Source organism: Cavia porcellus, unplaced genomic scaffold (assembly GCF_034190915.1).
Source record: "Cavia porcellus strain 051 isolate PalLab524CR breed Dunkin Hartley unplaced genomic scaffold, mCavPor4.1 scaffold_1, whole genome shotgun sequence".
In the NCBI taxonomy this organism is placed as follows: Eukaryota; Metazoa; Chordata; class Mammalia; order Rodentia; family Caviidae; genus Cavia; species Cavia porcellus.
In genome coordinates this window covers 168,606,117-168,631,971 of record NW_026947484.1, presented here as the reverse complement: position 1 = coordinate 168,631,971, position 25,855 = coordinate 168,606,117, and positions in this window count along the sequence as shown.

Here is a 25,855-nt window from a genome sequence, read left to right as displayed (position 1 = left end):
ATTTGACAGCTCAGTGGTCTAGTGTTGAACAACTATTCTTATGTTTATTCAGATGTCATGCTATTGTTTTTCATTTTATTTTTGAATTGAAATGCAATAATGTAGTGGTCAACAGTGTGATTTTTTTGGAAGCACTACGTGCCAAATTCAGTAAGAGCTAATTACTAGTTGTGTAAACTTGTGCAAATTATTTAATGTCCTTATATCTCAGTTTCTCCCCTAATAAAATAATGATATTCTGTGAAGTTTGGAGAGAATTAAATAAGTTAAGTACATAAAACATTGAACATTGTCTCTGACACTTAGTGGGACTTGAAAAGAAAACTAAAACATGGTAATTAATATTACTAGCTCTGTGTTATGCTAACATTGCGGGAGGTGGTAGCTGTGTTGAGTTGGTGATGGTAGAGTTATTTGCTTGCTCCTTGGCAAATCTGTAGCTTGAGAGGTGCTCAAATTATTAAAAACATGCATATGTAATATGGATGAATAAATGATTTGGGGAAGAATTCTAATTCTGAAAGCAGCACATATCCTCATGAGCTGATCCTAGCTCAAAGCCTAATTCCTTCTGACACCTTATGACACAAACGGTGTGTCTATAATCCCCAATTTCCTCATCTGTTAAATGAAAGCAGTGGACCACATAATCAGTAATGACCACTGTATCTCTAGAGATCTATCAATTGGGACTGTAGGGTGAAGAGAAATTGAGTTATTGTATCCAGAGTCTACTGGTAGGATAGACAGATTACACAGACTATCTTGTCAAATTCCCCAATGCACCATCAGGAAAATGAGCTTATTTCCATTTCATAAAAATACAAATTGATGAGATTAGAAAGGTTCAGTAACTTGCCTAAGATAACACAGCTGGTACCTTGTGAAATGAGGACACAACCTTCTGACTAGAATCAAAAGTCAGTCTTTTCACAATTTTAGTGACAGAAGATGTAAAAGTGAGAGATTAGCAGCTCTATGTAACTCATTCAGCACCTTCTCCTGTCAACAGGAAGCAGAGTAGGCAGTGGGCAGGTAATCTTAGAACAGGTGTAGGGAGAGCTGTCACTTAACATGCACATTTAGACACATCAGCATCTGTGTTGAGATCCAGATGGGGAGAAATTAAACAGGAGAGACAGTAGCAGCTATAACATTAGCCTTGAGTTAATTGCTATTTTGGTGTCCTTATGGAAAGAAACATCCACTGTACATATTCATGCAGCAATTGGAATTTATAACAATTTCTTTGAGTTGGGAACCACTTGTCCCCTCCTTCCTGGAGATAATCCAATGTCTATATTTAACTCGCAGGCTGGGTGGCATTACATTTGGGTGATTATTTATAGATATTCTCATACACAATCTGCTGAAAAGCCATAGGGATTATGCTGAGGCCAGGGAAAGAATAGATCCAGATGTGTGACTGCACGTGAATCCACGTCTGGTCTTTGTTGAGGAAGGGTGTCTGGAATCTCAAACATTCATGAGAGATCAGTGTCTGCTTTTTATTTTTATTCCTAACTGTGAACTTGTGGGGCTTTGTTTGAACATATGTGTAGCTAGCTCATAAAATCATACAGATGGAAAAAAAATTTAAGTCTTAAACCCAATCCTCAGTTGGGTATTTGAATCTTCTGTACAGTACTCACATTCAACAAATATTCATGAACTGCAACCTGACCTTACTTTACATCATTGGAACAGATAGTGATTAAGAACCTACCTTAAGAACTGCTGTAGGATTTCTCCTTGCAATACTAAACATGATCCATATCTTCAAGTGCCAATGACTAGTTGGGAAAATGACAAATAGATAGAGGTTTATATACTGTGCAGTCAACAAGACGAATGTTATAATGGAAAGAATTGCAAACTATGATGTGATTGCCTGCTACAATGTATCTGGCACAGACAAATGCTCAGCAGTTGATAGTCATGAATTGCATTCCCATTTTACTGATGTGCCTAGAGAAAACTTGACTTTTGAATATCAAGATAATTTCTTAAGCTAGAGAAGCTGAAATGGACAGAACACAGGAATGAAACAATAAAATATCTTAGGGAATGGTAAGGCCAGGAACTGAGCTATACCCTTCATGTTAAAGAGCAGACTGAGATGAGAATGGAAAAGTAGATGAGGTGTACAGTCAGTGTTCTTGAGAAGCATGCTAAAAGGAAGAATCCAGAAAGACTTGGTGAACAAAGGAGTAATGAGAGTTTTGTTTCTGTGTTTGTTTTTCAAAATATGAAAAACCTATGAATATCAATTGTGTATGAGTTGATACTGTTCATATTTTAGGATTTTTGGAGAATAATTGATGGTGTCTGGGACCTTAATGTCTCAAATATTTTATTTCTATTTTGAAAATTTGGGTGCATTTTCCCTCAAACCACTTGAAGCACAAAGATGATAAGATTACTAATAGACTTATGATGTAAGACAGATTATAATTAGTGTGACTAGGTACTTGAGAGTCTTCTTTTCTAGTATATTGATTATATAGTACAATTCGAATGACACTTCAATTATTAAAAGCTATTTTTCACTGATCACTTGTCATATGAAATTTACTTGTCCAAAACACTTTACCAAGTTTTCATTTTTAAGGTTAACCACAATCCTATGAAGTAAGTATAACTGCCCTGTATTTTAAGAGAGATAATGCTCAGAAGAGCTAGTTAACTTGTCTAGTGTCTCATAGCTAGGAGAAAAATAACAAATCAAAGAAAGATAACTCTGGTTCCAACAGCTTGCAATCAGTCCCTAGAGTGTGGCACACCTTTGGGGAAACAGTGTCCTTTGTGTGGGCTATGTTTACTAAGGAAGGTAGTGGGTATTATTCATCCGTCCTCATGTGGGCTCAGGTCTAGGATTTTCTCACTACTCAAAGAACGTATACTCCTGATCTATAAAAGATTTAACCTTTATAAGGCACAGTCTTCCTTCCTGCAACTTGGGGAACTGCAGCCATAAATTTCTCAGCTTAGATTAATAATATGTCAATATTTACATGATCACAAGAAAATTGATACATAATCTGTTATCTTACTATTAATGTTTATTTTAATGAAATAGAGCTGGCATACTTTTCCGTAAAATAACCTTAACCTCACAAATGTGCAGCACATTCATTTCTGGTCCCTAGGAATTGTTTTATACATGAAAAATCTGGAGGTTATGCTTGTTTTATTTCAATCCAACTTTTGACTAGCTGCATACTTTTAGAAAAAATACTAAGTTTAGTAAAATCAGTAGGTTTGATCATTTTGTTTTTAAAGCATTTACTCATCATTTTGTATTGAAATCATTGGACATTCTGGTCCTCTACTCAGTGCCATGAAGCATGGAATCCTGAGAAAAGCACAGTCTTATTTCTCAAGGAATGTATAATCTGTAGTAATAAACAAAATCTACCCAAATCAAAATTCCAAGACAACAATATCATGGTGCAGCACAAACTAATTTCCTCCATAGTATGTCAAGCAGTATCCACTGGCAGTGTGGACAGGGCAAAGATAAGAGGTTTACAAATAGTTCAGGGAAGAGACAGAGCTATGATATTGATGAGAAATTCTATCAACATCATGACTGCCTCGCATTGACTTTGATGATAAATCTTCATGCATCATCGTTGTTATAATTGTAGAAATGTATCTCGTTTTTCATGTATCAATGCATAAATGTAGAAATGGATAACTATAAGGAAAAATCAAGAGACTTAGAGTGTAGTATCAATATAACCATTAACCATGTTTAATCATTAGTGAGTTACTATATGTTTCTGAGTCTGAATTTATACATCTGCAAGATAAAGGCATCAAAGTAGATTTCCAAGTTTCCTTCAAGTTTAATATCATAATTATATCATTCTATATTAGAAAAAGCAGAGGAAGGAAATTTCACAAGAGGAAAGTTTAACATCTTTGCTAGTTGTACCTTTTCAGAGCAAAACGTTTTTGTTACAGCATGAACACACTTTCCTCTTTTCTTCCTTCTGGAAAAAAAATTACAATTCCTAAAATATGTCCTAAATATTCATTAGGCTCCAATGACAACATTATAAATGAATATCTAGTGACAGTCTTGTCACCTATTAATAGCATGCAGTTTAAGACAGGTGGAATTATGGGATTTATGCAAATGAAAGATAGGATCCCCTTACACTTTCTTGGTAAACTTCCAGTACACTGACTTAATAGCTATGGTGTACTAGAAAAATAAAAAGAAGATACTCACATATATTATGAGAGATAATGAATTATTATTCCAAAAGTAGGCTTGTTGTACTCATTTGCATATAATGTTTAATTTTTCCCAAATGTTTCATTTTAATACATGCAAAAATGATCAAAAACTATCACAATATGGTAATGAACTTTCTATTGCAAATATATTGTTGTCCTTGATTCTAGAGGTTTATTATAAAGACATTTAAAATTCTCACTAGCAAAGTGATTGTTTTAATAAAAATAATATTGAAGATATTCATAAACTTTTGAATTAGAGATTGCCTAGTTAAAATCCCTTGTTTAATCAATGGGGCTACTGAGACTTAGAAGCAGGAATGATTTCTTCAGCTACACAGTTACCTGCACATATTGATCGGCGGAGGTTCCAAAAGTTTGCTATCCACCTTAGTATAATTTTATAGAGCTACATTTTCACAAACACAAACATGCTTAGTGTTTTGTTACAAATAGATAAAACTATATCACATTTTATTACCAGTTAACTCCTTAAGAGTTATTTGGAGACTAAAATACAGGTGAAGGAGTGGTAGACAAGAGGTAGACAGGAGGGAGGTGGGAAGAGAGTGAAAAAAGTAAAATTCAAACCCTCCTATAAAGTAATATTTAATAAACTATAGTCATTTAACTAATACTTTCATGGCTTTTTTCAATGTAAATTATTTATAGTATTTACATATTTGTTTTTCCTAAGTCAATTCTTTTTAGATAACTAAATTCATGTTACAAAAAGAGTGTTAAATTATATGGCAAAGAGAAAGCCAGAAATACGTTTTAAATAACTGACAATGAAAAACTGAAAACATACCAAGGCTAATGAAATTCAAACAATCTGTTCTTTCTTACCAGAGCTTTGGTGCCTGGAATCTGCTTCGCCTTTGTTATACAAAAGAGTGGAGAATTAGGGAGATTAGGAAGTGTTAGAAGTTTTAAAAATGTTAGCACCTAAGATTTTTTCCCCTGACATTTAAAGATAATTGAAAAGGAAATGACTTTCTCACAATGTGATTCAGTGTCTTCAGTGTCCTGTCCCATGTAAATCACCTCCTGGACAATCCCATTTGTGCATCCTACATTTTGGAAAATCCAGAGGCTAATATAAGACATTTCTGACATATTTCAGACCGAGAAACCCCATGAAAGCAATTTCTGCAATCATTCAAGCAGCATATGATACTGCTACAGGTACAGACACTAGAAACACCAGCCTAGCTTTCATCTTACCACTTACATGTAAGAAAAGTGAATTACTTCATCTTGGTCGCAGTTTCCTTATACGGAAAATAGTAACAATAGAATTTGACTTTAGGATTATAGTAAAATTATCTAAGAACACATGTAATAAAAATTAGAAACATCTACTGAGCATATTGTAAGTGTCAAGGTTTACCTTCATGATATACGAAGTTCTTTTAATATTCTGTAAAGGTAGACATTATTAATCTCATTTTACAGCTGAGAAAACTGAAGCATAGGAAAGTTAATGACTCTCCCAAGCTGGTAAATGGTAGAAAGGAAATTAAAACGCATGCTTTCTTATCTCTAGTACATACCTTCCTAAAAATTTTACTTTAAATGTGCAGCTAAGATGGTTAGGGAGAAAAAGGATGCCATGGATGAAGAGAACACTATAGGTAAAAGTATAAAAGAATAAATCCACACATGTCTGTAGAGGTCATGGTGAATTATTTACTTTGTTTATTACATCAGTAATAAGAAGGCTGCTTAACAAAACCCTCCAAAGCTCAGTGGCTCATAGTAACAGATTTTTTCCCACTCCAGACTTTGTGCTGGGTGCATGTTAACTTCACATGCATGATATGCTTGCATGAGGAGCTACTTAGGTCTGTTCTTCTCAAAGTGATTCATAGGAGTTCAAGGGAACAAATCAGGCTACATGGGCATATATGAAACCTTTCTCTGGTCACAGCAATGGACAGGAATCAGTCCCAAAGTGGAACACAAAATTAGATTTTTTTTCCTGAAGGGAAATGGAAAAGACAGTATTTGCTGGAAAATACTATAATCATTCATCATTATAGTTGAGAATCTACCAAGACAATAATGAGAAAGACCCCTGAGCTTTTTCTGAGGTCAACTTGGGGTTATTGTGGGTTCCCATTTGCTTTCTTATATCTCAGAGAGTCCTGTGAGAAGCATGCTCCTGGGTAATCTGTTACTTCATGAAGTATAAGTAACACATGCAGTGACCCTCAACCCTATGTACACCTACTTGGGTCAGATGAGACCAGCAGGGCTGTGTAAAAAGTGCTTGTTGTATGGCTTCTGAGATTTGTAGATTATAGTTTGTAGATAGAGGGGAAATAATACAGAACTCCCAAACTGCTAGAGGTCAGACATGCTGAATTCATGTTTCCCAAAATCAAAGAATGGGTTCTAAAGAACAATGGAGGTTAAGAATAGGAAATATTTATTGTGAGAGATAGCACCTAAAAGATAGGAGTCTCAAAAGTGGGTTGCTATGGACCCATTTTACAAAGGAAGTTTTATAGAGGAGGGTACAAAATCACAAGATAGCTACAACATGGGTCAAAACTACGATCAACCAACAAGGTTACAAGTATACCTACTTAGGTAATATTGATCCAGTAGGGAAGCCAGTCACACAGCAAGTATATATGGAAAGAATAAGGTCCTTCTTAGGAAAAGATGAATGAGAAAATCCTGGTCACCCACTTGGGTGACTGATAGCTATCTAGATTTTATTGGATCAAGTGAAAACAATTATAGTATATTGCTTATCCCTTGGGGAGGCATGCAGGCCTGGTCATTCTGCTTTTATCTTGAGGTCTGGCCTTCAACAGATGTACCTCCAGCCACAGTTGTATCATGTTTTATCTTCTGCACTGACACCCTCGAGGGTCTAGCCCTGTCTGGCTACCTATAATATTACTACCTAACTTCTCTATTTATAATAGTTTTGCAGCAATAGGTGCCTGATGCACCAACAAAAGTGGAGAAATGTCTGATGGCAGGTGTTATGATTCAAATTGCGTGACCTAGATAACCTCATCCTTCTTCTAAAGGAGTTAAAATCACTGACACCTGTAAGTCTGTATAAAATGTTAGGTAGAACTAAAGATTGTACTTACGTTTCATCTTTTGATTTTCACTCCATTGTATGTCAGAGATATTCACATGTTCCCTTTATAAGACAGGAAATAAAGGCTAAAATAAGTAAATGATTTTCTCAAAATTATAAGGGTGACAAATGTAGAATTTAAACTGTTTATATTTGATATTCTCCCACACACATATATTCCATTCTGTAGCAGATAGTCTAAGATATATCATTTACTAGGAGCTCTTTCCCTTTAACCAATCCTACATGGTGGACACCAGGACAATTCCAGGGCATCTCCAAAAATGGAATTGTCAGGGGACAAACAGAGTTTTTGTATTAATCTCCAGGGAGTCATCCTCAGAGGGGGCAAGGTTCCCTTCTGATGAGAGGAACCCTGGGAAGTGTGCAAACTTCTAAGATCAGAGCAACCTCAGCTAATAAATCATTTGTGAGACAATAGCCTGCAGTATCAAGTTACTCGAGGCCCAGTTTTGCCATCTCCAGATAAAAAATAACACTCTGTATTGCAGGCTATAGGCTGCAGATAGTTTGCTGCCTTAAAGTGCACAGACTTCAGTGTCACCCTTTGTTTCCACAGCTCTGTAGTAGGCTTCTGCCTGGAAGGATAAAGAGACCCCTATGCTTCCTTTGCAGTAGAAACTTTTGTGGCTGGCTGCTTTAAATGATTAGGAAGAAACATAGCCCACATGAAACTTTCTGGAACTCATGATTGGCTCTCCAAATAATAGCTTCATTTGCTCTTCCTTATGGCTCTCTGAACTCAGTGTTATTACACAGTTTTGATGGGGAAACTGAGACTCTGACAGTAAGAGGGAGTGACTCCTGGGTCTACATCCACAATGAGCAGACCCAGATTTGCAATTTTGACCTGTGACCGCTCTGAGTCATTCCTAGAACTGAACATGCAGTGTCGCAGAGCCTTAATTGCCATCAACTTGTAGCTTCCTTTGGGGCTAAGTTTTATCATCTTCTTGGGATCCTGTGTGAAAGTAAAAATTACCTGACAAATCATTTCATGAAGCTACTTCTACCTTAGTATAGATGTGTTGATCAGGAAAGGTTGTGGAAGCGGTGGACCTTCTTTTGAGGCATATCTAGTCCAATTGATACATTTTGGTACTGTAGAAACAATATCCAGAAAAGAGATAGACCTTCCCACAGCCACATATTCAGTTCAGAATCCCCAAATTGTGTTTTCTATCACAAAGCAGCCTGTTTTATGCTTACAGAACTAACCTGATGCAAAAAAAAAAAAAAAAAAAAAATCACCATTACAAAGCTTTGCCAAGACCTTTGGGCTACTTTTCCATAGGTGTTCCTCTATGGAAAAAAGCACAGTGGGCTTCTGCTTCTTGTTGCCCAGCAAGCCACTAGGCATCCAGAGAGAAAATCTTAGGTTGCAATACTCTAGAGTGGACTAACAGAGATTGTGGGGAAGCCAACCCCTCTCCTCTAAAAAAGTTTAGAGGAACTAATGTATTTCTGTTCTACACGTCCTTATTACGCAAAGATTATTTATGTATTAACCATAGTGCTGGTGCCTGGAGTGGTAAAGTACAAAAGCTTCAGTTCCAGTCCTCACTGATGATACACTCAAATTAGAAAAGCAGACATGAAACTTTGATTGCCATCCAAAAAATCATCTGATTAACATATAAGCAATGGAATAAATAAAGGAAGTCATAAGAACTTTTGAAGAGTATGATGATAGGGAGAAATGACATAACAGAATGGCTCTAGAAAGTGTTTTCTTAAGGCTAAGAGATGAGCATTCCCAAAAAGGACAGAGAGAGAAGCAGGCGAAAGGGCCTTGAGCTAGAAAAGGGCATATCAGCAACCAAGTGCCGGTGTGAGCTGAGCACCCTTACAAGAGGAGAATGGAGCGGGGTGGGATGGGGGTGAGATTCAGGTTTACTGAGGGAACATGACACTTTATAGGAGTAAAGGAGACAACTGGAGATTTAAAGGAGGGGATACATGATCAGATCTGTGATTTAAACACTGCGGAAAACCTGCTACTAAGAGTATAGCAAGCGAATGAGAAGGGCACCAAGTTCTTGAGTACTTGTCTTTGGCTAGTGTAGTGACAGTGAGAATAGTGAAAAGTGGGCACACTGGCACTACACCTCATATGCAGTCTCTGTATGATTTGACAATTAAGGACTTGTGATAGCAAAGATAAAGAGAATGTAAATATTTAAAAAGACTTCTAAACTTCTGGTGTAACACATTAGACTAACAGAGACAGGAAACACTGGAGTATAAGAGGATATGTCTAAGGGTAAGGCATAGGCAGATGGTACAAGGTCACCAAATGGTGCCGTGCTTTAATCATAGATGACGTGGGCTTGAGAAATCAGTTTGACACCATGTAGATGATGCTGAAAAACACAAGAATGGTCAGATTGTCCACAAAGAAATGAACCATGGGAACAAGTCAAAACAGAATGAAATCAGAAGATGAAAGGAAAGAGCTAGCCACAGAGACTTCAACATTTTAGGTAGGCAAGGAGGGACTGGCAGCAGAAATTAAGAAAGATTGAACAGTAAAGTGCAAAGAAAACCAAGAGAGGATTAGAAAAAGAATACCCAGTGTTTTCAAGTAGTATAGAGGTCAAGTAAACAGAATATTTCAGGATGTGCCTTAAATTTGGCAATGTGAAGATGGCTGTTAAATTTAGCATTAATAGGCAGAAATTTGTTTGGAGGGAATTGAAGATGGAATAATGTGGTAAGGAATAGAAACTATGCTCTGTTTTTTCAGGTGTTCACATGTGAAGAAGAGAAAGAATTTTATGAATAGATAATGAGAATATAACATTGATTACTTGATGTTATTATATCTGCTATATATCCCTATATACTATATATATAGTATATGCAAAAGGAAGAGTGGAGCATAGCTGTCATTGGTTGAGAAGAACTAAAATGAGAGAGAGGAAAAGAGAGAGAGATTGACAGAGAGAGATGGAGAGATACAGAGATAATGGAGAACAGACTGAACGGCAAATGAAGATGCTGGGAGAATAAGGGAGTTTAGAACACAAACAAGGAGAATGGTCATTGGTTACACAATTCCTGCAGCACTAGAGGGAAAAAAATCAAGAACCAGAACAGACAGAGATGGACTGCCTATATGTATAAGTTAGAGGAAATCAGGCTTCAGGGTTACTTGTGATTCAAAATCCAGTATACTGGAAGAATAAAGAAATTGGAGTGGGGGACTGAAGAAAATGTGAGGGTCTTCTGACTCCCTACGGTTGGATGCTCTGTCTTACCTGTAGCTTCAGGTCAGACTTCAAAAGCATGAGACACAAGTTTGAACACAGCCAGGGCATCTAGATCAGAGACAGGGTGGCACTAGATGAGGTGTGACTTGATGGGCATGTATGGTAGGGCTGCAAAGCAAGGCGCTTCGGTGTTTCAGTGATTAATCTCTTGTATCCGATACTCTAAATGAGCTAAACAAATCCCTTGCAGGGCCTGTCACGCTGATGTTCTGCATGCAAATTGCTCCTAATGAGCGGGGGCACAGGGCTGGTCCCCTGGTTGGTAAATCCATTCATTTCACAACACATTGTCTTAGTCACATATTTCTGAAACACAGTCCATTAGTAGGGGAGCTGTTCAAGGAAATGTTGGCCATTTAGAATTGTTTTAGGACTGTGTTGTCACTCATAGGCAGTAGAGAGCAGGATAGGCAGTAGAGAGCAAGGAATTTGGGGTTAGAGGACCTGAATTCATGCCATGAATGATAATGTTCACTCCTCTAAGTCTCTACTTTTTTCTGTTTTTTCAAAATAATGGCCTGGGCTATATTGATATTCCTGGAATGTAATTTGCAATAAGTTTTAATTTGTAATACAAATTTTAAAGGACTCCTATAATAAAATATTGTGAGAAATCGAGGGATTGAACAGTTCAACAACTTTGCTCTGGTGTTGTTGTTGCTGTTGTCATTGTCATTTTGTTTTGTTTTGTTACCATGAAATGTCTTAAAACAGTTAATATGTTGCAATGCACTGTGGACATTTAACCAAACAAGTATGCTTCAATAGAGATCTTGCAGACAAAATCTTCTCTGGTCATCTTTGGGATTAGACGATGCTGGAAATGTGACCCTTAACTGTGTGTAAACTGAGAGGAATCAGGGGAATGAGAGAAAGAGAAACAACTGCATAAAACTAAAGGGATCAGATAACCTGATTTCAAGGACATTTATTGAGCATCTGATCTGCTCTATGTCATGCTTGCCTCTTTTATTCATAGTTTTGCTTTTACTTCTAAGAAATAAATTTAGAAAAGAAAGGAGATTCAGACCACTTACCTGATTTTATTGTACTTGGTCTTGTGTTTGTTGGATTGCATGGCTTGCTCTCTGTCTTGACAGCGGTTCTTATTGAAGTCCAATGGCTCCTGAGCCTTGTCAGCTACATCTTAGGCTTCATTGGGGTACCTCCAAAAACCTGGGAAAAAACTCCAAAAACTGTCTACATTCCAAAATTACTCACTTCATAAGCATCACTTCCTGAGAGAATGGCAAAGTTTCTCTTTCATGTGTCTTCATGGACTGAATGCAATCAGGGATATAATTTCAACCTTCAGAGCTTCAACACTACATGGAAATCTAAGGAACCACTCAACTTACCTCCACGGGAGCTTTTGGCCATTTAGTTTTCTTGAGTTCCAAAAATAGAGAAGTCCTAAGTTATAAAAATATTTGCAGATGTTGTTGCATTGCACAGTATTATCGTTTACATCAAGAATGACCCACAAAGCTCTTGTGTATTTCAAAGTAGGGCTTTGGAACCCTACAGGCTCATGGTGATGCTATAGCTGACTCGCTTTCAGGAACTGGGGGCTAATAGGAAGTGGCAGGTCCCTGAGGACGACATCTTAGAAGGGTAAATCTCCTGTCCTAGCTTCTGCTCTCTCTCTGATTCCTGCCTCCATTCTGTGAGTAACTTTTTACCATCTCAGATTTTCTATCACATCTACATTGGGCCTGCTAATCAGGGACTGAAGCTTCTGAGAGCCAAAGCAAACTTTTCATCCTTTAAGTTGTGATCTGTTAGGTATGATGTCCAACGGAAGGAAAAGTGACTGAGATACATAATAGCTATAAAATCCCAATGTCAGGAATACTACATAATGCAGTTCATCTTTACCTGTTAAGGTTGATCAAACAATATCTTACCGAAGAAGAATTAGAATATCTGATGACATGACAACAAATAGATTCACAGAAAAGCAAGAATCTTGAGTTCTAGGTCCTTCTTCACCACTTAACTCTATGACTTGTAGCAAGTTAATCCCCCTCTCTTCATTTTTCCACACATTTATAAAGTATAAGTTATGCCACATAGCCATTAAAGTTCCTTGTAGCAGTCATATTTTATGTGCCTCTGACATGTGACAAATTTGTTCCTAGTGGGATTTGGTAAATAAAGACAATGGTGAGTGTTCATACAATCAAAGGAAATGTCAGAAGCCTCAGGGATTGTCATAGAGTCAAATATGCATGATGGACAATAAGGAAACTTGTTCTGAGATAGAGTAAGATACAGTAATTCATAATGTTTCATTCAGTTATTACTATATGTCATTTGAATTCACTTATACAACAAATGTTTTTTAAGAAATTTATTTTATTAAAGGCACTGCACAAAACTATAGATATGGTAAAGAATAAGAAATAACTTTTGTTACCTCAGAATACAGTGTGTTTGTGTGCACATATGTATGCTGCGGTAGTGGAAATATTATCTAATTAAATAAATGAATAAGATGACTTAAAGTAGTATATTGGTGAACACTGGCTCACAGAATACAATAGAAAGTAGAAATAATGTTAGTTTACACTAGATAAGTGTTTCTTTTTAATCATATAACAGCTCATAAGGAGAAATTCCACAGTATCTGAAATACTGGTTCCTCTCTTTGTACTCTGTCATGTTTAGGGCATTTCCGTTGTCTGATCAGCTGGAAACGTAATCAGCAGTTGCCGCTTATAGCCAGCAAGAAGAAACGGGTAGATCGTGCTCTAACAGTGAAGCTCAGAATTGGCACTTCTCATATCTCATCGGTCAGAGTTTTTCTCATGCTTGTATCACCTGCCAGAGGATGAAAGAAGGTAGTCTTTGTTGTTTTGCAGATATTTCTTAGTAGGGAAGAGGATTCTCTTATTATGGGAAAATGAACATAGGTATTGAGGCATAACAAACAACCATTTCAACAGATAACAGTAAATAGCACAAAAGGTAATCAGTTGTATAAGGCTAGATTATGCTGCAGTAACGAACAAGCTCAGAATATTGCAATTTAGGAGTTTGTGCTGGTTACTCTGCAGCATGGGTCTCAAGGACAAGGGAATTTCCTCTCAGCCTTAGGCTACCCTGTCAGAGGGACTGAGATTTCTAGAGGATATTGCATTGGCAATTAATACTCTTCATAGCTGATAGTACTCTTTGGCCAGAATTAGGCACCTGGTCCCAAGAAACAGCAAAGGGTCAAAAGCATAACTCAACGGTGGTCACAAAAGGAGACAGAACATACATATCTTGGGAACAGTGCTACATACTCTTCTGAATGGAATGGGGCAGAGGATAGCTTGAATCGAGGGACAATGTAATTAAATGCTATGATACTTCCTTTTCTGAGCAATTATTGTATATGAAATGGGAGTGATGAGAAATAGGTCATAATCTTGTGAAAGTCAGAGGAATGAATAAATATTTTTCACTCACTTTGCTCCTTAGAGGAGTGACAGGGTAAGCAAGGGTGTGGATTGGCAGCTATTATCTCCTTACAGAAATGTTAATAAGTGAGCATTATTGCCAATCCAGTATAGAGAAGAGTAAACAAAGGTGCAGAAGACTTCCATAATTTGCTTCAAGAATCATAGCTAGTAAGGGACAGGATCAGAATTTGAGCCCAAGAAAGTTTGCAGACCACAAATTCAATCACTTATCCCAGACCGGGAAGCAGAAAGATTCACAAAGTAAGGCCCTGCAGGCTCAAAATAAGTTAGAGTACATAAATGAGAGGGAAGAGGTAACACAGGACCCCACCAAATGACACATTAAATTCCTGATGCCACCAGAAAGCTTCTCAGAAAGTGTCTTTTGAGATGTTTGTTGAGGGAAAAGGGAAGGATTTGGCAGAGGTTAACAATGTGTGCAGATGCTTACAGGCTTCAAATGTGGCTGGGGAGAAAGTATCTGTGCATCTCTGTGCAGGAGAGAAAGAGACACAGGGGAAGTCAAGCAGACAGACACACAGATAAGGATTGCACCTGGAATGTTCACTGGGGCCAATTTCACTCACCAACAATAATGAAAAAGTGCATTAATTATTCAATTTTTTTTCCAATTGCAGTCTCCATGACAAAGGACTTCTATTTTGTTCTAGTAAAGTCATCTTGCAGAGTGCCTCTGGGAATCACCAGTGAAAACAATAGTAACATTCACCCACTGGGGCAAAGAAAAGACAGGAGCAGGGAGCAGCCTTGAGCTGAAATGCAATTTGCCTCCATTGGGGCAGAGGGAGAAAAAAAACCTAGGAATAAAATACAGTGTTTCGTGAGCCTGTGATGTGGCCTTTAACCTTGTTTAATGATGTTACTGGCTTGTACTGTGAGGCCTGAAGGCATAAGTCTGCAGTTGACCTTAGGATGTTGGACAAGAGCACATCTTCAGGCCATGGCAGACGTCATGTCAACAGGCTCCCAACACCAGGGGAACTTGACAGAAGAGGGACAGGGCTGAGGACTCTAGTAATTGTACTTTAGCCTCCAAAGCTGTGCCCTTGCTGCCTTTGGTTCTTATTTCTGCCCTCTTCCTCATTGCATTGCAGCCTTGTTGGCCTCATAACGACTGCCCACGTCTCCAGCTCAGCACCCTTAGCTGCCTCCACCTGGAACACATCTCTCCCCACACTAGTTAAGATCACATCCTGCTCTTCCAACTTACACGCCAGATCCCCTGGAAGATCATTTCCGATACTTCCGGTCTAAATTAGAAATGAATGGACACAATACAGAGGAAGAAGCACAAATGGCCCAAAATTTCATGAGCAAATGCTCAACAGAGTTGGCCATTAGAGAATTGCAAAGTAAAATGACACAGAGATTTCAGCTTGCCCCAGAAAGGCTGTCCATCATCAAGACGCCACATAACAACAAAGGCTGGCAAAGTTGAGGGGAAAAAGGAACCCTTCTACATTTTTGTCGGGAATGTAAACTAGTGCAACCGTGAAGGAAACCAGTACAGAGATTCTCAAAAAACTGAAATTAGAAATTCCCTTTGATCCAGCTATTCCTCTTATTGATATCTTCCCCTCAGATTTAAAGACATCATATTATAGTGATGCATATATACCCCTGTTTATAGTAGTACAGTTCATAACAGCTGAATCTTGGAAGCAACCCATATGCCCATCAACAGATGAATGGATAAAGAAAATGTGATATTTATATGCAATAGAGAACTACATTGCCATAGAGAAGGACAGACTTTAGTCATTTATAGGAAGATACACCTTGAGTCCATAATGTTAAGTGAAGTAAATCAGATATTAAATATTGCATGGTTTCTCTTGTATGAAAAACCCAACTTATAAGAACAAAATAAAAGATAGGTAATAGGAAGCAGAGAGGTTGGTCTTTCTCAACTGGAAAAGGGAGCAAGAGATGGAGGCAGTGGGGAGGAAGGGAAGGGAAAGTGAAGGAGAAAAGGAATTCAAATGCATTACATACCCCTACCAACTCCTCATGAGGAGTGTAAACATTATGTACTACAAACATGCACTAATCAAGAATATAAAAATAGCATCTCATGTTTTTCCATTGTCATCATACTTGCTATTTCATTTACGACATGCTTTCCTTTGATGTTTGCTTACTTTCAGGCTCATAAGATTCTGCCTCCATGAAGTCATTGTCCTTTGCACTACTGTATCCTAAGATGAAGAAAAACATCAGGCTTGTAAAATATTCATGAAATAAACAATTACATTCAAGCAGCGATAACAAGCATACAAATGATAACAAGCAGCCTAGAAAACAACCCAGTTATTAGAACTGGGTAAAAATGGAAAATGGAATTAAGCCTAACCAGTAGAAAGTCACTGGTTGAGGCTCTTGGCATGGGCTTTACAGTGAGCTCATTATAGGGCCAAGCCTGAAGTGAATCCTATTATTGCCCAGGATTAGAGACATATGAGTGTAAGGAGGTGATTGTAATTCTCTTTCACCATTCTTCCTAATGCCAACTCAGTTTCATTTGAAACTGGGTTAAGACAAACACACATTAGTCCAAGACTCTATCTCCAACATACCAACCATCCCTTTCAAAATGGCCCCTGATTTTAGGGCCTGGTGGTAAGTGGCTATGATAATAAACACTGAAGAAACTGGAGCTGGCAGCGTCCCTTGATGTGTCATTTTGTCCAGCCCGCAGTTTGCTAAAAGCCTGTGGGCCAGTTTGCCGCTCCTGTGGCAGGGCCAATTATCTCTATATCACTGCAACAAGCATCCAGACCACATACCTTGACAAGCAGCACCACGGCTCATTAGGACGATTACACACTCCAGAGGTTGCCCCCAATTGGTGGCTCAATTCTGTGAAATGACTGCAGCCACTCTTGGCTTTGAGAAGCCTCATGCCATTACTTTGCCACTCTCCTTCTACGCAACCCAGGAACGGTCATGAGAAAAGTTGTTTCTGTTGTAAAATCACCAGCTTATATCATGTGATAAGGAGCTCAGGGTTTGTTGAGACCAGAGTAGAGATCTGATCTTCCTTTGATTTTGATTTACTACATGACATGAAATGAACTTTTGAAAATCTCTGGACTCAGTCCCCACTCTGAAAAATGGGACCATGTTAGCCCAGTTTCTCTTTGAGTTGTTACAGTTATGTGTGAAACTTTTGATGAGATGAACATCTCTAATCCAAAAAGCCCCAAGTTTGAAGTTTTTGAGTGCTGGTGTAATTCCATGAGCAGAAAATTCACACTTGACCTCATATAATGAGTTATAGTCAAAGTATAGGTACACTAAAAATACTGCATGGAATTACCTTCAGCCTGTGCACATAAAACATAAACAATCATCATGTTTAGATTGGAATCTCAACACTGACATATGCCATTATATGTAGGTGAATATTCCAAAATCTAAGAAAATTAGAGATTCTTTTTTTTTTTTCTTTTGTCTTTTTCCCTTTTATCGGTACCCTGGATCAAACCCACAACTGTCTGCTTACAAGGCAGGCGCTTATGCCGCTGAGCTAAATCCCCAGCCCCTGAAAATTAGAGATTTTAATGTTTCTTATCCCAAACAATTCGGACAATTGGGAAATTGTATACTCTATTCTAATTGTTTGTAGCCATTTGGGGGGAAGAGAAGGAAACATGTTCAGCTTCAGTACAAGGATATTTTAATAGAAGACTTTTCTAAACATTTTCCAAAGAATAAACCAACAGTAGATACCAAGGCATAATGACATATGATTGGGAATTCAAGGAGGGCCTTCAGCTGCAAGTGACACATCTTTATTCCTTAAAATAAACTCATTTTCAGAAAGCATCACTCTAAAGAACTTTCCTTCCATCTTTTTACTATTAGAGTCCCCAGTTTCTGATTGCATGCACACTGCAATCCATCCAGAAAGTACCATGGAAAGCTCAATGCAGAGGAGACAGGACAAACAGGAATGTTTATTAGAAACTTATTAAAATTGGATAATTAGGTATTTCTTTCCAAAGTCTGATTTTGCCTGCTGATTTCTATCCACTCTGGACCTTGTTTTCAGAAATCCAGCATCAGAACCTACTGATTCAGGAAGTGTGGTACCCTGGGAAGTGTGCTGGCTTGTGAGCTGCACTGCCTGGCCTTACAGCCTGGCTCTGCCACTCTCTTTGGCTTTGGGAGAATCATTAACCCTTGGTTTCAGCCTGCCGCTTTCCTGAGCTTGCGTTTGCTCCCTGTCAATGAGTAGGGTGAGGGAGGGTGTGGCCAAATGTCTTGCAGCACCATGATTCAATACATTCTCAATTGATTTTATTTCAATTAATCTCAATTCAATTCAATTTGCTATATTTCAATTCAATTATTTCCATTTAGTTCAGTAATTCCATTTCACTCGGTTCAAGTCAATTCAAATAAGCTAAATTCCACTGACTCCAATCTGAGCCATGCTTTCTTGGTGTCCTAAGCAATTTCTTTGGCCTAACGACTTCTAGGATGGAGATGGGGATGTAAGGGATGGGCATGAGTGTCTCCCTGGGTCCCCACCTGGATTTGAGTAAAGTTATCACTAGAATGCCTGGATCTTTAGAGAAGGACACATGTGCTTTTGAAAAGAATATGGAATTGGAAATAAAAGCTGTCCCCATGTGGCCTTTGGGGACCCAAACCCATAATAGGCAGTGAGTAGGTGCTTACTATTAAGTAAATGAAAGAACAAATGTAAATTCTCATGGAATTAATTGAACTATTTATTGAATTAATGAATGAATATAAGTGGGATAATTCCTAAAGGTGATTTCTTCTTCACCCCATTCCCCAAATTTAACTTTCTCTGTGACCTTGTCAAGTTGCATAGAATCTTTATTCTCCTGAGAGAACTAAAGATTAGGCAGTCCAGATCACAATCGTAGGGCTGGGATTCTCTCTCTCTCTCTCTCTCTCTCTCTCTCTCTCTCTCTCTCTCTCTCTCTCTCTCCCTCTCCTTCTCTGTCTGGGCCAGGCTTTCCCATACCCAAAGAGCTTCTCCTAGAGAGGAGCTGAGAAAACAATGCCCAGTGATTGGCTCTGACAGCTTCCCCAAGAGCAGAGCAGCAGGTGAGCAGGTGATGCCCTGATTGCAAGTTCCATGATGAGTCAAGAGGAATTGATTAGTGTGAGCCTCTTAAGTCAAGTGGTTCTAAAATTCCCCAACTGAGCAGTTCCCTCCTTTGGCCCCTGTCCCAGGCTTCATTTTCTGATCCTACAGCAGCCACCCTCCTCCATAGGATGCTCCTCTTTAACTTTCCTTGAAGTACTTGGACTTCAAAGAGTTAAATTGTAAATACCTGGCATTTACCATATGCCAGAGAGTGCTCTCTAATCTTTATAACATCCTCAGGATAACTCCCATGAGATAATGTTGTTACCACCCCTAGTTTATGACTGGCTTAGAGGGGAAAGTCATAAACCCGAAGTGACATAACTAGTATCCGCAAAATCTTTAAAGCCAAAACAGATAATTTATGAATAATAGGAGGACAGATGTACCATGCATGCCAGCTCCCTCCCCTGACTTCCTCAAACCCTTGCATACCTTGGAGACCCCAACCCACCATCCATGGCTTCAGCCATCCATCATTTTGATTCCTTGGTTGCCTCCCAGGCTTGGCAGGGGGAATCTCTCTCTCTTCTCAGTTCAGGGCCAGCCTAGCCCAAGAAACAGGTTCTGAACACCAGTCAGTCCTGCTGGGGTGAGAGCTGTGTCCAATTTGATCATGAACTCTGATATTAAAAGTCAGGATTTGGGTCTAAGTGAGCGAAAGGTAGACCTTATAGGCAAGTTGCTGACTTGAGAGTCCCCAGGGCATTTACACCTCCAGGGACTCAGTTGTAAGAGGCCAGTGCCCAGCCAGGATCCTCTCACCATTTTCTTTTAGAATACAACAGATAAAGCCAATCCTAGTATCTTTCCACAATTATAACAGAGTTTGGGGACTAGGATACACCTGTGCTTCCCAGGGCTGTTCACTCTGTCATTCTCTTTGGTAACATTATTTTTAAGCAAATAAAACAAATGAACAAAAAGTCAGAGAGAAACAGAAAGAAGAACCATGATTACTTGTACTGACCATAGGAGAGATTAATTTAAGGACTCGTAGAAATTTCATTCATTCATTCATTCACTCGTTCTTTATATAAGGATGACAGTAGGGGTTGTAAACAAAACAGCAAGATTCTACCCTTGTGGAGTCTATGGATGGGAAAACAGACAAAACTAAGGCTAAAAATTAAGCAAAAATCACATAGCAGTTCAGTTAAAAAATTCTGAGCATATTATAGGAGTACAGAGATCATACCAGGAATAAATGTATATTTTAAATACCTATATCAGGGCATTCTAATACCACAGTCCCTGGACACTTTGAAACTGTAGCTTACTTTCCATGAAAACCTTTATTTGGTGATTTCATTTAATACACACACTAGATAAGCTAGTAATTGTTATCATAACTCACATTTAGCAGAGGTTCAAAGAAAAGAATTTGCCAAAGTTATCACAGCTCAGAAGAAAAAGAGTCAGGGACTTGAGAATCAGCTCTGCAAAATATTAAGAAACAGTGAAATCTGCCCACTACTTACCACACTTTTCAGCCAACACATCTTCCATCACTCAGCACCATCAAAATCTTTCTCATTTGCAAAGAATGCTCTTACCCTTCCTCTCATTTGGGGTTCACTAGTCTGAGAAGATGTTGCCTCTGCTTCTTCCTCCCCTGTTTCAATGAACCAGGCTCTGACAAGTCTCCTCGTAGGTACTGAACCTAAAAACCTGACCTAAGTTTATTTCATTAGCTACAACTGCCCCATGCATGGGAAATGGTCTTACCAACACATGCAGGGAGGCATCAGGGTACTCAGATGTTCAAACAGTGCATTGGGATTTCCTAGGTTCTCTGATGTAACTCAGTCAATACAACACTCTCAGATTTGGGTTCCAAACTCCAGCCTCCTTCTTCAAATTCCAGATTGGCTTGTGATGTTCACCTTTGCCTAAAGAGTTGCTGCAACCTGGTAGACAATGTCTGATGATGACAACTGAAGCCACAATAGTCATAGCAACAATAACAGTCACTTAAAACAGTGTTCGCACACAACAAATCTTCAATAAATATTGGTTTAATGAGGTGCTGAGTGAATGAATAATTATGAATAACAACTGTAACTGCTTACTACGTTTCAGGTGCTGTGTTAAGCAAGTTTGCACATCACTCTCAAAACAGCCCAGTGAGATAGCTTCTGTTTTCATTACTCTATTTCATGTGAGGAGAGCAGAAACTTAGAAAGGCCAAGTTAATCATTCAGGTTCACAAAGCTAGGAAACGGTCAAGTTGCCTTTGAACTCCTGTCTGTCTGGAGTTCATGCTCCAAAGCTCATGCTTGCAAACATGATCCATCATCAGAAAACAAGATTATATCATCATAATCTGCTTTGTGATTAGCTTTGCTGTTATTGCGCCTGGAAACCCCTGCAGCATTACACGACTCACAGGATTAAGTTATCTTGGTTATCAGCACTGGCTCAGATCAAGAACATTCTCTATCCCTTTGGGTGGATACTTGGATTTCGTAGAAGGCTTATTGTTAGGCCAACCCAATAACTAGTAGTTTCCCTTTATCCTTGATGCCATCAGATTCTTTAGTCCCCGCATCATTCTGCCCTAGTAGCTCAGGGTCCCAGTGTAGCTCATGGCTAATCTTAATCAATGTGGGTTTTATGGCAGGCCTGCAAAAATCTTTAAAACTTTATCCATTGAGCAGTAAGTCTATGTCCTTGAATAGGGCCAGCTACCTGGAGTGGTACATAATTTCTGAGGGGCTTGGGAGGTAAGACAAACACCTCTTAAGTGTTAGGCATTAAGAAGCACAAAGGAGACACAGAAGCCACAGTGCAACTTCTTTCCTTTTATTCCTACTTTTATGGATCTCCAGGTACCAAATTAGGGACATCTTCCAAACACATTCCCAAATCAATTTCCTTTTAAAGCACAGCTAAAAAAAGACATGGCACTCTGAATGCTGTCCCTTCCCATGCTGGTAAGCAGCTTATTTAGCCCAGTGTGTGGCCACCTTAAGAGCCTAGAGCAAAGAGCCTGCTGCTGGGAATTATCTCCAGGAGTTCTGGGGAGGGAGGGTGGTCAGTGAGTCACCAGGCTGATGGGAAGAGAGGAACAGAGAAGGTGAGGAACTGGCTCCAAGGCCAAAGGGATAAGAATACCTGCAGAATACAGTGAGGAGTGATGGGGAGAGAAGTAGGCACAGATGTTCACAGCCATACAAACTAGAGTTTAGAATTTGAGTATTAGAAAGAGGTAAAGTGTTTAATCTACTGATGAGGAAACTGAAGACTTGGAAGAAGACAGAAGGGGGAGCTTTTAAAAGCAAAAATTCATCTGCTGGTGTGCTTTTAGCAGTTAAATTAGACAGATCCTGGAGCTACAGCATAATGGTGGGGCCTCATTTTTATAGATGGCTTTTTGATGGTAGCCATGGAAAATGACTGGTTAGAACCCTAGTTAGATCTGTCCTGTGACTTATGGAAAAAAATGGCCTAAGAGAATAAAAATGTTGTGCAGAAATGAAAGACAGAGGAAAGACATAACTATGGTTAAATGGGTTTCCTGATTCCAGGGTCCCTATAAGCTAAATATATTCCTTACACAGACTTACAAAATGGCAGTATCACCCAGTGAATTAATCTCTTCTTGCCTATCATAATTTTATGCCAAATTTTCTCTCAATTAGGATGAACTGGATGATCACTAGATTTCTGCCTCTTTTAACCAGCAGTGGCTCTTAAATAAAGACTAGAATATCAACTATATTTTATCTTGGGTCACTAAACATAAAGGAGAGAGGAAACTGTGACTATCGCAAGATAAAGAGTGTCTAATATATGCTTTATATTCCCTCTTCCTTAGCTTCCACTCCTAAAGCTAGCAACATAAATAATGTTTCCCTACAATTAAAAGCATTTCATATTGTACCACATAGAAAAGTTATAATACTTTGGTATAAAGATATCATTCTTTTTGCCATTGTTATAAAACTAATTTCCTGAATTTTCTTGGCTTGAATTTCTAGTCTTTTTCAGGGAAAGGGTCCGTGCAAAAACCTGCCCTATCTCTACCACTCCTAAGTCAAACAAGCCTTATAGCAAGAGTTCTGAATTCTAGAGTCTTTGACACATCTTCTTGAGTCAACCACCCCTAAATTAAAGAAAGAGGTCCATCCCTCAAGCTCACAGGATGGATGCACTTCCACAGGAGCCATGCTGGCCACTTGCCGGAAACCCTACAGTGGAATTCATTGGCCCTGTGTGAGTCTTAAGCTTAACAGCACCAGAGCCCAGGGATATGTATTGTGAGGGTGTCAAAAATGCAAAGTGTAGGACGTCTGGCAGTAGAGGTTCCCCCATCTAGGTAGAAAGGAGGTCTCTTCAACCTTTTAAGAAATGTGATATAATCTAAGTGGCCTCTGTTGTCTGAGGGAAGAGAGTAACAGGCTATCTCCAGAATTTCTGCGGTTTATCAGACAACCACAGTGTGGATCTGTGGGTAAGTGACCTGATATGTGACATGTCAGTGTCCTCTCTGTAAAGTGAAAATAGTGGTATCTCCCCCTCCCTCATAACCTTTTTGATGAATTAAGTGCATTAATGTATGAAAAGTACTTAAAACAGTCTTTGGCACCACAGTTTTACTATCCAATTCCTAGTAGTCACCACCATCATCATCTTCATCATTAAAAGGCAAATATGAGTTTATGAGAAAAACAGGTAGAGGAAGGTACTACAGTCCAAGGAAATGATACAGAAATGTGTCAGAGAATCTGACACAAGATATATTTGGAGTCTGGTGCATTACCCTGCTCTCTGAAAAGTCAAGACTGCAAGTGTACAGAGCTGACTCTCCAAAGCAGATACCACCAAACTTGTAGGTGCCAGATCATATTTGGAGAAAAGAGAAATATTTTAGATTTGAATGGGAAATATTTTAACTAGTTTTTGTAAATCTAGAAGCAATGCCTTCAAAAGTCTTTAAGCAACTATTCTCAGTAAAATGTTATTGTATTAGTTTTCCATTGCTGTGCTAAATATATAAAATAATCAATTTAAAAGAAGGAAAAGCTTATGGTAGCTCACAGTTTCAGGGGTTTCAGTCCATGATCACTTGACCGTGTTGCTCTGATCTGTGGTAGCACAGTGTACCACAGAGGGTATTCATGGAAAAGGAGGCATATTTAACTCATAGCAGGAAGAAAGCGAAGACATTAACAAGGCAGTCCGAGATAAGAGTATCCCTTGCAATGATCTAACTTCATTCTCCTCGGCTCCACTTCTTACAGGTTCCTCCATTTCCCAATGGTACTGCAGGATCTGACAAAGCCTTTGACACACAAGCCTTTGGGGACATTTCCAAAGCATAACATTCTGTTCTTGACCCTTCCAACTCATGTCCATGTGCAAAACACATTTAATTCATCTCATCTCTAAGAGTTTCCAAAATCTTAACTGTTCCAACATTGCTAAAAAGTCCAAACCCAAAGTCTCATCTGAGGCTTTAGGCAAAGTCATCTGTGAGCCTGTGTAAAAATAAAACCAAAACCAAAAATGAACAATCAAAAAACAAGAAACCTATCTCCCTATACAATGGCATGAGGTAAATGTTTCCACCACATAAAGATGAAGCACAGAAATACTAAGGAGAGACCAGACCACAGCAAGACAAAATTTCAGCTCCATCTCTGGCATCCAGGAAACCCGATGCTATCACGTGACCCCCAATGCCTTGGACAGTTAAGGTCCATTTGACCTTACTAGTTGTGGATTACTCACATCTTTTTTGGGCTGCCATTGCTCATGAATTCCTCAGCCTACATTCTGCATTTCTGGCATCTCCAAAGCTCTCCCAGTTGTGCCCTTTAGGGGCCACATCTGTCCTGCTACATGACTTCTGGCTTCCTAGGCTTTCCTTTGTAATTCTGGTGGAAGTTTCTATGTCTCTGTGACATTTGCATAGTAGATGCCAAAATCGCTTGCTGGCAAGATCTGTAGCTGGGTCCACTTGAATCATGGTTGCAATAGTTTCTGAATACTCTGACAGCTAAACTTGGGGAAATATTAAAGACATAATCCTTGGGAGACACTTTCAAGCCATGACAGCTAATGCTGTGCCTTGCAGCACTGTATATTTAAAAATATGAAACAATTCTTTTTTCATATTACACACACGTTGCTTGCTACCTTTGAGCCATGAGCCATAGTTTGCAAACCTCAGTGATAGAAGAAGGCAAGGGCCTGGACTATAAAAGATATCACAAGCTTCCCCAAGCAGAATGAACTTCTTTAGAAAATGAAATGGCAAAGAGTTAAAAAAAAAAAAAAAAAAAAAAAAAAACTCAAGTTCAGATTTTCATGTTACAAATTGACCTGGAAAATAAATGGGGATGAAAAGGAAGGAAGAAGCTTAATTTGACAGTTCAGTGAGAAAACTGCTGTCATTGCAATGGATGTAGTATTGGTACAGGGACAGTACTGATGAAGATGTTGAAAGATGGTGGAGGGCAAAATTAACATAACTGGTTGTTAGATTAAGGTGGTAAAAAGGAAAGAGAGGCAGAACACTCAATGCACCTGCTTATCCAGTGACAGATCAACCTCTTCTCAGAGTAAAAGTGAGTGCTCCATCCCCAGAAGCATTCAAACAAAA